At 41.0% G+C, this 16,209-nt stretch overlaps 1 long non-coding RNA gene across 1 annotated transcript in view; it reads right to left on the minus strand.

Moving 5' to 3' along the window:
- Nucleotides 1–1,235: 1,235 nt before the first annotated feature.
- LOC124720415 overlaps nt 1,236–16,209 on the minus strand; it is a 66,560-nt gene continuing 51,586 nt past the window's right edge. Inside the window, exon 2 of the long non-coding RNA XR_007006152.1 lies at nt 1,236–1,575. This is a non-coding gene — a long non-coding RNA (uncharacterized LOC124720415). The remainder of the gene's footprint in view (nt 1,576–16,209) is intronic.

Genomic DNA, 16,209 nt, shown 5'->3' on the forward strand with positions numbered 1-16,209 from the left:
TTATCCAACTGGGGAAAGGGGACTTACAGTAGGATCAGAACCATGCACCGTTTCTGGCGAGCCTTCACATTATTAAGAGGTGAGCACCAGGTTAAATGAGAATGGAAAAATGCGTTGCCTCACTGGAATTCGATCCCATGAACTATCGGTTTCTAGGTGCATAGTTCACCACTAGACCACCAGGCCTGACTGATGTTTCGGAAATAATGATGAACATGTTGTCAAGGCACGTGACTTCTGCATGACACATGTTGTTGATTTACGTTCTCGGTATGGCAGGAAGAACTGTTGGCAGTATTCTACATGTTTACCCCTTTTCGTTTCTTCAGAATTCCTTTTGGATGTGTGTGGTCGGACTTATTTTGGTTTGTATGGCGCTTTCTTTAGGTGACAATTTCCCTGTGGGTGCTCTAGTGAGAAACGATTGACTCTGAACGTTTACATTAGCGGAACTACTGGTTGTGCTGATACGTGTCAGAAACTTTCAGTGATGGTGGAGAAGGGTAAATGAACCAATTTGAAGCAAGTCTGGGAACGACTCCGTTGAAAGTCACCAGCGAAAATCTAATCAGGTTTCACCTTAGCCCCACGCAGCGCTCAGACTAACGACCTCAGCTTCCAGACTTCTCGCTGAACACTCCCAGTACACTCAGATAATATCCCCTGTTAATGCAGTAGTGATGGCACACTTAAATTGATGGCAGACAGGTTGAAAATCCTAAGTGCAGTAATAATGAATTCCATTAACTTACAGAAGTTACACAAGCTGCTACATTCACAATAGTTGTTGAAAATTGGGTACCCCAGCGTCAATACAGGCATGGCAACGTTGCACCAATGTCTGTTGTGGCCGCTTCAGTAACCCCAGTATCGCTGGAACAGTCTCAGAGGCAGCGAAAATTCTTGCCAGGAGATCCTCTTCACATTTGTCAGGCGTCTCGTACACAAGGCTTTTCATATAGCCCGACAACAAGAAATCAACTGGGGTGAGATCAGGTGAACGTGCCCACCACGAAATAGGAGCTCCTTGGCTTGTCCACTTTTCAGGAAATGTCTGATCCAAAGGGACGTGGGGCCTCATCTTGTTGGAACCATATCAGTTGACGAATAGTGTTCCTTGGGATTACTTACCAAATAATCTTACACATCAAAAGGTAGTTATGAGAGTGTAGACATAAGTGTAGACGTAGATGATCGTTCTATAATAGAGGATTTTCCAGTTCTGGAAACGTATTTTTTGTTCTAAGTATCTGTTGTTATTTATTTGATACTAATTTGCAAGCTATACACTGTGTATCTGCCACTACAGCATCACCCCACTCTTGGGACTGATGGCTACAAGTACAGTTACAAAAGCAACATTACAACGTATGGGCATGATGATAGCGACACTTGTTTGTTAGTCCACGGAGGGAGAAGATGTCTACTTGTGGCAGATGCAGGTGCCAAGGAAGCACTTGCCCCCAGAGTAGCCGTTGAGCTGGGCCACGCAGTAGGTGTTGCATGCCACCGTGTTCACGGCGTCGATGCTGTTGTCACAGGTCCCGCGCTTCATCCTCACCGCACCAGCGCCGGCTGCAAGCACAAGAGAAAACAACAATCACTTGTATACAATAGCCTTAGCGCAGTGTCCAGTCTGCCCTTGTATGGCTACACACTGCAATAATAGTGGTCCAGGGAAGTTTCAAAACAGAAAAACCTAATCTTACGGTCACTCTCGGTGTCAGAATACAACTGAGGCAATTGGGCTGAGGCAATTCGGCTTGATACCTTCGATGTCAGAGGGACTTTCCGGCTCTACCCCCCACCCATGTGGAATCCCCACATCTTGGGACTTGTTTGTGGTATGAGATATAACCTGATACCCCAACTATGCCTCTCGCTCAATTGCAATGGGTTCAGGCATAGATACTGAAATAAGACGATGTCTCTCTCACTTCACTGATTTAGGCCAATGGGAAGGATTAATAAGGTGGGAAACCTTTCCCCCATTTCCCTCTTGGTCACTAGGAATCAAGTTTTCCCCTGTCCACTCCTTATTTTATTACAAGTACATTAGCATGAGCCTCATCATTCGAGGTCTGTGCATTGATGTGAAAGGATCATCATGAAGTACTAGGTGGAGACCAGCCACTACCACCAAGCAGAATAAAAAGAATAAGAAGACAGGTAAGTATGGTTAACCTCTTCCACTAACAATTAATTATTATTTACAATTTTGGGATGATTTTTCGCAATTTTACCTAATTTTCAAATACCTGCATTTCCATATATGTAAATATTATAATGGTTACCAATTACCACAGCACATTATTTAATAAATTATGCCGTTATCCTATGTTAAATTTCTGCAATGTGTTGTTGACAACAAATATATTTATACTAAGATTTTAACTGTGAAACAAATACCACAACAAAATATTTTGCTAAATAACACATCTGCATCATCCCTGCATTACTAGTATATGTTACATCATAGTGTATGTTTCAAAATGGGTGCATTGAACTGTTGACAGAAACACTATAATACAGTGTTGTCATCACATTTCTGTAAGCACTTCTTGTATATGTCATTTAGCTACATTCCCCTAAGTTATCTGAACATTGTATATACCAGGAGACACTCCAGTTTCCCATTGTTTATTTCTACAGGGCAGAAATGAATCATTGCTTGTGAAGGTTGGACAGACTTTGCAGTAGTGAAATAAGGTTTCAGTTTATACCGGCGCTTCTGTTGAGGTGTCGAGATCATAGTATTGTTCCAACATTTCGCAAAATCGTGCATCACAGTAACCGCCCTTCCACCAGTCACATCAAGCAACAAATTGGCTTACCTCCTATTTGTGCAAGAATACATTACACTCATCGACAGCTAGATTTTGTTTCCAAGGAATTGTTTTGGCTCCATTTAATGATTGCTTTAAAAATTTCGGCTTTTTCTTGGGACAGTACTTCATGGTCGCAGTCTGGCTACCAGCGTCATTCTGTAACTGGTTGGCATGTGGCAAAATTTGGAAGTTTCCATTGCTTGGATACTGTATCTCAGCATTCTATGATCAATCACACAGAGAGAGCTCTTGACAATGCAGCTTTATCTTTGCTACAGAAAGGTTTAAATTCTGCAGCAACTCCCAAGCGTTTGCCAGTCGTTGATTTTATTAGTTCTATCGAACACTCCGTTCCTAAACTACTTCCTGATGCTTGAGAGCAGGAAGTCTGTCATGTATTGACTGGCGTATGTCCGCCCAAGAGAAACTTAACAGCAACTCAGAGGGGTGGTTCAAATGGTTTAAACGGCTCTGAGCACTATGGGACTTAACTTCTAAGATCATCAGTCCCCTAGACCTTAGAACTAATTAAACCTAACTAGCCTAAGGACATCACACACATACGTGCCTGAGGCAGGGTTCGAACCTGGGACCGTAACGGTCGCGCGGTTCCAGACTGTACTGAGAGGGCTGCTTTACGTTCATTTAGAGTTTGTCCAAGTATTGTTATTTTATCCACAAGCAAATGCAATGCTACAGCTGTTTTGGATAAGCAGGCTTACGTTCAGAAAATGTATTGTTTACTATCTAATACAGTCAGCCTATGAAAAGTGTTGAGTGAAAGACTAACAGCCTCCTGAAGAAAAGTTCATTGTAGCAATAGAGTATCAAGAACCTTAATTGTTACTGTGCTGTCGCTGATAGATTATATCGTCTTCTGAAGATAAACAAGGAAGGAGTTCATCTTCGGACGATTGTAACATTGTTGCTCTGACATACAGTGTGGCAAATACCTAACTACTCAGTTGAGCCCACTAGTAGGGCTGTGTGAGCATCATATAGGTGAATTTCTTATGTCAGTTAGAGAGAATACGTTTGAATGACTCTAATATATCACTTATCTTTGAATGGTTTCCCTCATCATCCACGTCTGTCTGATTGATTATAGTTGAGTGAGATTAGGTTTGGTGTTGGATTAATGAACCTATTTCGATGTGCATTGACTTCTATTTACTTTTTATTCGATGACCAGTACTATGATCAGATAGATGAAGTTGTGATTGGGAAGCCTGTTGTCACCTATTATTGCTAATTTATGTATGAAAGACCCAGCACATTCAACGTAGGCATGACAACTAACAAGCTGTCTCTCCACTTGAACAGCCACCAACAACTTGTGGCTAAGAAACAGCTGGACCAGCCATTTACTGAGCGCACTGCCCAACACAATGCTCTTCACTTAAGTCACTGCTTCACAGCCTGTGCCATCTGGATCCTTCCTTCGAAAACCAGCTTTTTATTCCTGTAGCCCTCCTGGTCTTAACCTTCGTTAGTCATCGTCCTGGACCCACCTATCCCCTTCCTTGTTCCCACTCCAGCACTACACAGTCTCTGCTCCACCCTCTCTCCATCTCGTTCCTGTATGCTCCCACAAGCAGCACTTCACAGTCTCCCACCTCTACGCTGCTGCCCCTTCCCCTCCCCATCCCAGCCACCTCCTCCTTACCCCCACCACCAAGACTGTTTCTCCCATCATGTGCTGCTGCTCACTGTCTGGCCTCAGCAGCCAGAGACTGTGGTCATGTGCATGTGAGTTGCATTTGCATGAGTGTGTGTGTGTGTGTGTGTGTTTTGTATTCTTCTAATGAAGACCATTTTGGCTAAAAGCTTACTTGTTTGACAGTCTTTTAGTTGTACTTATCTGAGACCCAACATCTCCACTTTAATGTGAATAGCAATCTATCGTTTTCATAATACTGTCATTATTCCATCCTGGATTTTCCATTGTTAGCTTTAGGGTACAGCAGGATACTCGTATATCACCCCCCATTTGCCGCAGTAACCTTGAAGTAATGTTTTTAATAGACGTCTAGTTTGGTCTGTGTTACATATCACCAAATTTTGGTAAGGTGAATAACGAGATGGAACCTTAGGTACAATATAACTACCCTCTTTAAGAATATATAAGTAGATGTTTCATAATGTTTTCGACAGAAAATACTTACAAAGTATCCTCATCCCTTCAGAACAATTTTAAAATTGTTATGTAATAATTTCAGAAATAGAGCTGCTGATGACAATAAGATAGCTGTATTTGAAAATCAAGAACTCGTAATTTGCTATGCCTCTCGAAGACAATAGTTTTTAAAGATCATGTCTTGGATTCTCTATTGACAAATATAGTCTACAACAGACATGTTGGTACCCTTTTTTTTATAAATATGATATTGCTGTGTGTGGTACTACTTCCCACCATTAACAAATGTTCCATTAAAAAAACTGCTCCATATACACTGCATCATGATTCTTGAAAAGTAAATTGGTCACAGATAATAACCAGTGTTCCAGCAGAGCAATGGAATCAGATTAATAACAAAGACTTGACCAAGAGGTAGTTTAAATTACGCCAGTCAGTCCCTTTTTTTAGCAGGGCAATGCAGTGTAGGGTACAGCAGCATACTCATATATCACTCCCATTTGCTGCACTAACCTTGAAGTAATGATTTTAATACCGATCTAGTTGGGTCTGTGTGATATGTCACCACATTTTGTTATGCCTCCTGCCATTAGCGAAAATGTCCCATTAAAACCTATGGACTTCTATGGCATAAGCACATACAAAATACAACACTTAATTTTACTACATATCATGTTTATGTTAATTATCTACTCGGGTCATAGGTATACATAATTAAAACTATAGACATACACAGTACAGTTTATAATGCTTTCTTCGTCCTGGTTGTATGGAATGTGTTGTTTTATATATAAGACGAAATAGAAGAGGATGACGAAGATGAAATGGGAGATCTGATACTGCGTGAAGAGTTTGACAGAGCACTGAAAGACCTGAGTCGAAACAAGGCCCCGGGAGTAGACAACATTCCATTAGAACTACTGACAGCCTTGGGAGAGCCAGACCTGACAAAACTCTACCATCTGGTGAGCAAAATGTATGAGACAGTCGAAATACCCTCAGACTTCAAGAAGAATATAATAATTCCAATCCCAAAGAAAGCAGGCGTTGATAGATGTGAAAATTACCGAACTATCAGATTAATAAGTCACGGATACAAAATACTAACGCGAATTCTTTACATAAGAATGGAAACACTGGTAGAAGCCGACCTTGGGGAAGATCAGTTTGGATTCCGTAGAAATATGGGAACATGTGAGGCAATACTGACCCTACGACTTATTTTAGAAGCTAGATTAAGAAAAGGCAAACCTATGTTTCTAGCATTTGTAAACTTAGAGAAACCTTTTGACAATGTTGACTGGAATACTCTCTTTCAAATTGTGAAGGTGGCAGGAGTAAAATACAGGGATCGAAGGGCTATTTACAATTTGTACAGAAACCAGATGGCAGTTATCAGAGTCGAGGGACATGAAAGGGAAGCAGTGGTTGGGAAGGGAGTGAGACAGGGTTGTAGCCTCTCCCCAATGTTGTTCAATCGGTATATTGAGCAAGCAGTACAGGAAACAAAAGAAAAATTCGGAGTAGGTATTAAAATCCATGCAGAAGAAATAAAAACTTTAAGATTCGCTGATGACATTGTAATTCTGTCAGAGACAGCAAAGGACTTGGGAGAGCAGTTGAACGGAATGGACAGTGTCTTAAAAGGAGGATATAAGATGAACATCAACAAAAGCAAACCGAGGATAATGGAATGTAGTCGAATTAAGTCGGGTGATGCTAAGGGAATTAGATTAGGGAATGAGACACTTAAAGTAGTAAAAGAGTTTTGCTATTTGGGGAGCAAAATAACTGATGATGGTCGAAGTAGAGAGGATATAAAATGTAGAATGTAGATTGGCAATGGCAAGGAAAGCGTTTCTGAAGAAGAGAAATTTGTTAACATCGAGTATAGATTTAAGTGTCCGGAAGTCGTTTCTGAAAGTATATGTATGGAGTGTAGCCATGTATGGAAGTGAAACATGGACGATAACTAGTTTGGACAAGAAGAGAATAGAAGCATTCGTAATGTGGCGCTACAGAAGAATGCTGAAGATTAGATGGGTAGATCACATAACTAATGAGGAGGTACTGAATCGGATTGGGGAGAAGAGAAGTTTGTGGCACAACTTGACTAGAAGAAGGGATCGGTTGGTAGGACATGTTCTGAGGCATCAAGGGATCACAACTTTAGTATTGGAGGGCAACGTGGAGGGTAAAAATCGTATAGGGAGACCAAGAGATGAATACACTAAGCAGATTTAGAAGGATGTAGGCTGCAGTAGGTACTGGGAGATGAAGAAGCTTGCACAGGATAGAGTAGTATGGAGAGCTGCATCAAACCAGTCTCAGGTCTGAAGACCACAATAGCAACATATTTAAGACAGCCATCAAGAAGTCGTAATTTGCTGTGCATCTTGAGGACAATAGTTTTTAATGATCAGCATACTGGAGTAGGTAGAATTATAGCTCTACATGGCAATGATCAAAGAAACCTTTAATTGTAATTATATTGTGCTTAGTACAATATCTACATGATATCAGATATCGTTCCCAAATAAAAACAGATCGAGCTCCTCCCTTCCACAATGTCTTGGAGTCTCTATTAACAAATATAGTCTACAATAGACATGTTGATACCCTTTTTTTAAAATACGGTATTGCTGTGTGTGGTTCTACCACCCACCATTAACAAATGTTCCATAAATAAACTGCTCCATATACACTGCATCATGATTCTGAAAAGTAAATTGGTCACAGATAATATCCAGTGTTCCAGCAGAGCAATGGAATCAGATTAATAACAAAGACTTGACCAAGAGGTGGTTTAAACTACGCCAGTCAGTCCTATTTTTTAGAAAGGTAATGCTGTGTAGCGTAGAGCAACATACTCATATATTACTCCCATTTACTGCACTAACCTTAAAGTAATTTTTTTAATACTGATCTAGTCAGGTGTGTGTGATATGTCACCGCATTTTGTTGTGCCTCCTGCCATTACCAAAAATGTTCCATTAAAAACTATAGACTTCTATGGCATAAAACACATACAAAATACAACACTAATGTTTACAACATATCATGTTTATGTTAATTATCTCCTCTGGGTAATAGGTATACATAATTAAGACTATAGGCATACACAGCACGGTTTATAATGCATTCTTGGTCCTGATTGTATGGAATGTATTGTTTTATACACAAGACAGCCATCAACTCCTATGTGTCTACGTTGATTCTCCTTGTTCTATGGATAAGACTTTCTACTGACTCGTTCAGTCTCTGCAATACACCACCTAGGTGCTCATGAAACAATCGTGGGCTATTCTGCCTCGTTTTGCTCTGCATGAGAGCGTACTTTGTTGCTCCAATGCGGATTTGCTCGTTAACCCTTTGTGATACCAAACAAAAAGCACTAGATCCCCACATGCTAAAGATAACTTAGTCGTATGCAGTAATTGCTTTACCCAAGTGCAACAAAATATCGTAAACAAGTTACACCCAAGAGTTCACGAATCGTGGTATTGTGTAGACAGAATCCAAAATGTGTTTCTCCAGCTTTTTAATAATATGGCGTCTAAGGATAACTTATTTATCGTCAATATGAGGCTGTTACAGTGTTCCATTAGGACGCTCTTGTTATAGCGACTAGTTTCTCTTTGCAACAAGAGTGCATTAGTTTATTTAAAAAGATAATAATAATAGATAACAGTAAATGTGAAGCATCGAACTATGGGACACGTACAGGCACTAGGTGGCTGTTACAGATAGCATTACTGCCTCAGATAGGAATGGCTCTGACATGACATGGCACCTCCAGCATTCTAACTTGCTCCACAGCACTATGATTAAGTGCTGTCATATGGCTGTTTCAGAGTAACTGCAAATGAGTATCTATAATGCAATGTGAACCACCCATAAAACCGACTTATCTTGTACATTCCTCATGTCTGAGGTATCATGTAAAAGGTCAAAGTTCTTTGTAAGTCATAGAAAGTCATCAGGTAAAACCGAAATCATATGTGGCGTTCCACAATGAAGTGTTAAAGGCTCTTTGCTGTTTCTAACTTACTTAAAAGATTTAGGAGACAATCTGAGCATCCACCTTTGATTGCGAACAGATGAAGCTGTCATTTAACATCTAGTAAAATCATCAGAATATCAAAACCAATTGCAAAATGATTTAGACAAGACATTTATAATGTGCGAAAAGTGCCAATTGACCTTAAATAAAGAAAGTGTGAAGTCATCTACATGAGTACTGCAAGGAATCCGTTAAATTTCAGTTTCATTGTTAATCACGCGAGGCTGAAACCTATTAATTCAACTACATACCTAGAAAAGACAATTTCAAACAATTTAAAGGGCAGCTCGGTTTGTGTTATCGCGAAATAGGGGACTCTCATGAATATAGTACGTGAGCTGGAGTGGAAATCGTTAAAACAAAGGCATTTTTCTCTGCGGCAATATCTTTTCACGAAATTCCGATCACCAGCTCTCTCCTGTGAATACGATAGTATTTTGTTGAAATACACCTACATGAGGAAAAAAGATCATTGTAATAAAATAACAGAAAGCAGAGTTCACACAGATCAAATTGTTCGTTTTTCCCGAATGCTTTTCGAGAGTGAAATGCTACAGAACTAGAGTGTAAGTCTTTTAATGAACCCTCTGCCACGTACTAAAACGTGAATTGCACAGTAGCCTTGTAGTTGAATACACATGTGGTATATAGTAACGGTTCCGTCACTTACAGTGTTTTACATTCATCCACAGGCAGGTGGTGACCTAACACGAAAATGAGTACAATGCGGTTATCAGCATCAAGTTTTGATATTCACTCATTAACCACGTCTTCCCCACTTTTTCCTTTTCTCCACATTTCACATTTTTCCCATATTTTCCATCTTTTTTTCCTATGAGTACCGTAATTGTATAAGATTACTTATGCTCTTATTGGCTAGGTTACCATGTTTCCTATGCAACCGATACGGATATCTATTGTGGCAGCAAACTAAGAGTTCTACTAAGTGTGTGCAAGATAACTTTTTCCACATCTTTCAAAGATCATACCAGAAAATAAAACTTTCCTCAACACATAATGCTAACTACCAATAGTCACTTCATACAATTTGACACTAAATTCATGGCCATTTAATGGTGATTAGTTTTATCGAAGGAAGTGTTAAGATCATACTGTAACCATAGCCATCATATTATTGACCTAGGTTGGGTTGTGTAGAGAAAAATAAGTACTTTAACGACAGTCTTTATTTTCGACAGTTTATATTAAAAATGTATAAAAATATATAATAAAATGATAACATTTATTACAAAGTTGTCTTTTTCAGCAAAATTGTTCTTTCTGCAGCAGAAACAGATTTCCAGCACACAACACACATAGAAAGGAGACGTGTACATTAAATGCAAGCAGTAGTATGTCCTTCACCCATCTCTCCCTGGAAACAGATTTTACGCAGACAAGCGTCATCGAAAACTTTCACACTCCCTTGTAGTTGTGATGCTGCTTTTGGGATAAAAATTTTGTCAGTTTTCAGAAGACTTGAGGTAAGTTGAATATTGGTTACACCCTCTGTAGTAATTATTGCCTCTCTTTTCTGACACACATTATCTACAAATTTTTACCCTTAGCAAGAAACACAAACAACCACACTCAAACAGTGTGTTCAAACTATGGATTGTGTGTTTCTCAACCCTCCACCACAATGGAAAACGCATGGTCTGATCTCCGCTTGCAGAATAAAAGAATCCGTCTTCACTTAGTTTGGTTGAGCAGAGAAAATCTCCAGTGCAGCCAAGAATCGAACCCAGTCCCTCCTTGGCATTCTGTTATGCTGACCACTCAACTATGGAGGCGCACTGCAAATGAATGACCACGTCATCTGTGTCCTATACTACGCAACATGTAGGAATGTGTAGGTGACAGTAACACCAGCACTAATAACAGGATGTGCATGTTTGTGCCATCTGATAGCTGCGCAGTACAACAGTGAAGTTATTTGCAGCTAGCCACCACTAGGTAGGAATGCGTATTGAGAATGGTAGCAGGAAAGAATAATCCTTGTCAAACATGTGTAAATAAGACAAACTTGTGTTAACTGCATTTAATGCATCTTGTGATGTCATAACGTAAATCTGTTTGTGAAAATATTATTAATTGTATAGAAACATGTACAATTCGTTTGTAATACGGGAAAGAGAGTTTAGGTAGAAATCGTGTTATGAAAATGTATTAATAACTTGTATATGTATAGTTGGCAACACAGCCAAGAACAATGAATGCAGAATATAACTTTGTGATTGATTTTTTGGCGTGTTTCAACCTTACAAGGCAATGTTGTGAGACATGGCTGACGAGACAGTGAGTGGTGAGGTTAAGTTTGGATTGCAAATTACGAAATAATGTGAAGTGAAGTAAGACAATATTCGCCGACTTTAAGTGCAATTATTGTGACATGTTATTGTCATGAAATAACATTTTCAAAGGGCTATGTTTAACAGCTGTGTTGTGTGCAGCGTATTTACATTGCACATCCCAACGACAGAATGGTACGGAAAGCTGACTTCTCTATGTGTGGGCTGGCAAATAGCTTTGCGGTAACAATTAAGTCGACTGGAGGTCGTTAATTTTTGCTAAACCACATTTCAAGACTGTGGCCACCCAAATAATGAGCCTTTCCAATCTAAGTGTACCATTCTTCAATTGTACTACAGTTGGACTGTCTCAAATGTTATCAAAACGTTCAGAACAGTAAATACCGCTGACTCTTCTCTCTTGTGATATACATGGTGTGATTCAAAAGTTTCAAGACTTAGCTCAAACTAGAAATTTATTGAACATGTAAGTACAGCGGACTAAATTTCTTCAAAATACGATCCTTCAGCATCAACACAGCGCTGCCAGCTCGTCTTCCACTGTTCATAGCCCTTCTGGAAGGCCTCGGGAGTCATGCTGTCAAGGGCTCTCGTCGAAGCCTGCTGGATGGCGTCGATGGAGTCGAATCGCTTCCATTTTAGGCCTGTCTTGATTCGGGGGAAGAGGAAAAAGTCACTTGGAGTCAAGTTGGGGCTGTAGGGTGGCTGCGGCAGTGTTGTCACGCTGGACTTGACCAAAACTTCGTCGGCGGCGCGCGACGTGTGGGCGGGCGCGTTGTCGTCGTGGAGAATCCAATCGCCCTCGATCGCCGGGCGGACAAGGCGAACTCGATTCCTCAAGCGGCGGAGCACTCCAGCGTAATAGTCACCTGTGACAGTCCGTCCAAGAGCAACAAACTCCTTGTGAATCACTCCCTTACTATCTCTAACATTGCTGAGGCCATTGTTGAACGTTTGTGCCACATCAAAACCACTGCACGGGACATGGCTTCTTCCTTAAAGGCCTCTTGAATCATACCGAGAGTCTCTGTGGCGGTTTTGTTCAGTTGCTCCAAGTGCTGCTCCATTTTCGCCTCTGCCACTTTTCGACCAAGGTCAATGACATGCACTCACACTGCAGCGACGCACGCTCTCCAGGGCTCCACAGGCAACTGCCGCAGCCTCAGTTCCAGACCCTCCACTACTTCCCCCACCTGGCGGAACCAGTCCGCACGTGCTCTTCTAGTCAGAAATGAATCAGTCTTGAAACTTCTGAATCACACCTTGCAAAAATTAGGAAATGTGCAATAAATATTTGATATGACGAGTGACTGTTAATTATTATAGTATCCTAGTAGTACAGAGTTGTTCAGATTTTCTCGGGAATTTAAAGAAACTAATGTTACTATTATAAAATTATTGTTACAGAAAGCTCAAAGAGTACTAGTAAAATAGATAAGGAACAGAAAAAGGGCTGTAGCACACCTTGGGGAACGTCAGAAATCACTTCTGTTTTGCTCGATGACTTTCTGTCAATTCTACAAACTGTGACCTCTCTGACAGGCAACCACAAATCCAGACACATAACCGAGACGATATTCCATAAGCACGCAGTTTCACTACAAGCTGCTTGTGTGGTACAATGAAGTATTTATTCTACAGATAGTAACAACGGAAAAAGCGCAAATACTCAGCTTCTACATCCACATCTACATCCATACTCCGCAAGTTACCTGACGGTGTGTGGCGGAGGGTACAATGAGTGCCTCTATCGGTTCTCCCTTCTGTTCCAGTCTCGTATTGTTCGTGGAAAGAAGGATTGTCAGTATGCCTGTGTGGGCTCTAATCTCTCTGATTTTATCCTCACGGTCTCTTCGCGAGATATACGTAGGAGGGAGCAATATACTGCTCGACTCCTCTGTGAAGGTATGTTCTCGAAACTTCAACAAAAGCCCGTACCGAGCTACTGAGCGTCCCTCCTGCAGAGTCTTCCACTGTAGTTTATCTGTCATCTCCGTAACGCTTTCGCGATTACTAAATGATCCTGTAACGAAGCGCGCTGCTCTCCGTTGGATCTTCTCTATCTCTTCTATCAACCCTATCTGGTACGGATCCCACACTGCTGAGCAGTATTCTAGCAGTGGGCGAACAAGCGTACTGTAACCTACTTCCTTTCTTTTCGGATTGCGTTTCCTTAGGATTCTTCCAATGAATCTCAGTCTCGCATCTGCTTTACCGACGATCAACTTTACATGATCATTCCATTTTAAATCACTCCTAATGCCTACTCCCAGATAATTTATGGAATTAACTGCTTCCAGTTGCTGACCTGCTATATTGTAGCTAAATGATACGGGATTTTTCTTTCTATGTATTCGCAGCACATTACACTTGTCTACATTGAGATTCAATTGCCATTCCCTGCACCGTGCGTCAATTCGCTGCGTTTCAATACAATTTTCCGTTGTTACAATCTCTCGATATACCACAGCATCATCCGCAAAAAGCCTCAGTGAACTTAAGATGTCATCCACAAGGTCATTTATGTATATTGTTAATAGCAACGGTCCTACGACACTCCCCTGCGGCACACCTGAAATCACTCTTACTTCGGAAGACTTCTCTCCATTGAGAATGACATGCTGCGTTCTGTTATCTAGGAACTCTTCAATACAATCACACAATTGGTCTGATAGTTCATATGCTCTTACTTTGTTCATTAAACGACTGTGGGGAACTGTATCGAACGCCTTGCGGAAGTCAAGAAACACAGCATCCACCTGTGAACCCGTGTCTATGGCCATCTGATTCTCGTGGACGAATAGCGCGAGCTGGGTTTCACACGACCGTCTTTTTCCAAACTCATGCTGATTCCTACAGAGTAGATTTCTAGTCTCCAGAAAAGTCATTATACTCGAACCTAATACATGTTCAAAAATTCTACAACTGATAGACGTTAGAGATATAGGTCTATAGTCCTGCACATCTGTTCGACGTCCCTTCTTGAAAACGGGGATGACCTGTGCCCTTTTCCAATCCTTTGGAACGCTACGCTCTTCTAGAAACCTACGGTACACCGCTGCAAGAAGGGGGGCAAGTTCCTTCGCGTACTCTGTGTAAAATCGAACTGGTATCCCATCAGGTCCAGCGGCCTTTCCTCTTTTGAGCGATTTTGTTTCTCTATCCCTCTGTCGTCTGTTTCAATATCTACCATTCTGTCATCTGTGCGACAATCTAGAGAAGGAACTACAGTGCAGTCTTCCTCTGTGAAACAGTTTTGGAAAAAGACATTTAGTATTTCGGCCTTTAGTCTGTCAACCTCTATTTCAGTACCATTTTGGTCACAGAGTATCTGGACATTTTCTTTTGATCGACCAACCGCTTTGACTTAAGACCAAAATTTCTTAGGATTTTCTGCCAAGTCAGTACATAGAACTTTACTTTCGAATTCACTGAACGCCTCTCGCATAGCCCTCCTCACACTACATTTCGCTTCGCGTAATTTTTGTTTGTCTGCAAGGCTTTGGCTATGTTTATGTTTGCTGTGAAGTTCCCTTTGCTTCCTCAGCAGTTTTCTAACTCGGTTGTTGTACCACGGTGACTCTTTTCCATCTCTTACGATCTTGCTTGGCACATACTCATCTAACGCATATTGTACGATGGTTTTGAACTTTGTCCAGTGATCCTCAACACTATCTGTACTTGAGACAAAACTTTTGTGTTGAGCCATCAGGTACTCTGAAATCTGCTTTTTGTCGCTTTTGCTAAACAGAAAAATCTTCCTACCTTTTTTAATATTTCTATTTACGGCTGAAATCATCGATGCAGTAACCGCTTTATGATCGCTGACTCCCTGTTCTTCGTTAACTGTTTCAAATAGTTCGGGTCTGTTTGTCAACAGAAGCCCTAATATGTTATCGCCACGAGTCTGTTTAACTGCTCAAGGTAGTTTTCAGATAAAGCACTTAAAAAAATTTCACTGGATTCTTTGTCCCTGTCACCCCTTATGAACGTTCGAGTCTCCCAGTAATATCCGGCAAATTAAAATCTCCACCCAGAACTATAACATGGTGGGGAAATCTACTCGAAATATTTCCCAACTTCCTGTTCAAATGTTCCTTTACTGAGGAACACACAGATGTATTGTCCCAGTTCACTTCTGGCACCACTGCAAATATGAGTGATGGAGATATCAGTGTCTGTGGTGTTGAGAAACAGCTGAAATGGAGAAATTAAGGAAACCACCAGGTCCTGAGAGAGTCCCTGTCAGATTTCACACAGAATTTAGAGCTGAGTTATATCTCAAGATACCACAGATTCTTTGCATAAAAGACTGTGCCCAGTGATTGGAAGAAAATATAGATCACACCTATCCACATGAAGGGTATCAGGGCCGCGGTGGCCGTGCGGTTCTAGGCGCTCCAGTCCGGAACCGCGCTGCTGCTACGGTCGCAGGTTCGAATCCTGCCTCGGGCATGGGTGTGTGTGATGTCCTTAGGTTAGTTAGGTTTAAGTAGTTCTAAGTTCTAGGGGACTGATGACCACGGCAGTTGAGTCCCATAGTGCTCAGAGCCATTTGAACCATTTTTTGAAGGGTATTAGACGTGATCCACAAAACTGTCATCCAATACCATTGTTAACCATTTATTATAGAATCCTAGACGATGTTCTTAGCTCAAGCATAACGAGGTATCTCGACGGGGCGTCCTCCTCCATGACAGCCAGTACGGATACTGAAAACATTGATCATCTGAAACCCAATCGCACTTTTCTCACATGACGTCCTGAAAGCCACGAATTTCTCGATTTCCATAAAACGTTTCACTTGGTACCATATCAACACTTACCATCAAAGCTACCATCTAATGGGGTATCAAGCGAAGTTTATGA

The sequence above is a fragment of the Schistocerca piceifrons genome, chromosome 11 (genome assembly GCF_021461385.2).
Source record: "Schistocerca piceifrons isolate TAMUIC-IGC-003096 chromosome 11, iqSchPice1.1, whole genome shotgun sequence".
NCBI lineage: Eukaryota > Metazoa > Arthropoda > Insecta > Orthoptera > Acrididae > Schistocerca > Schistocerca piceifrons.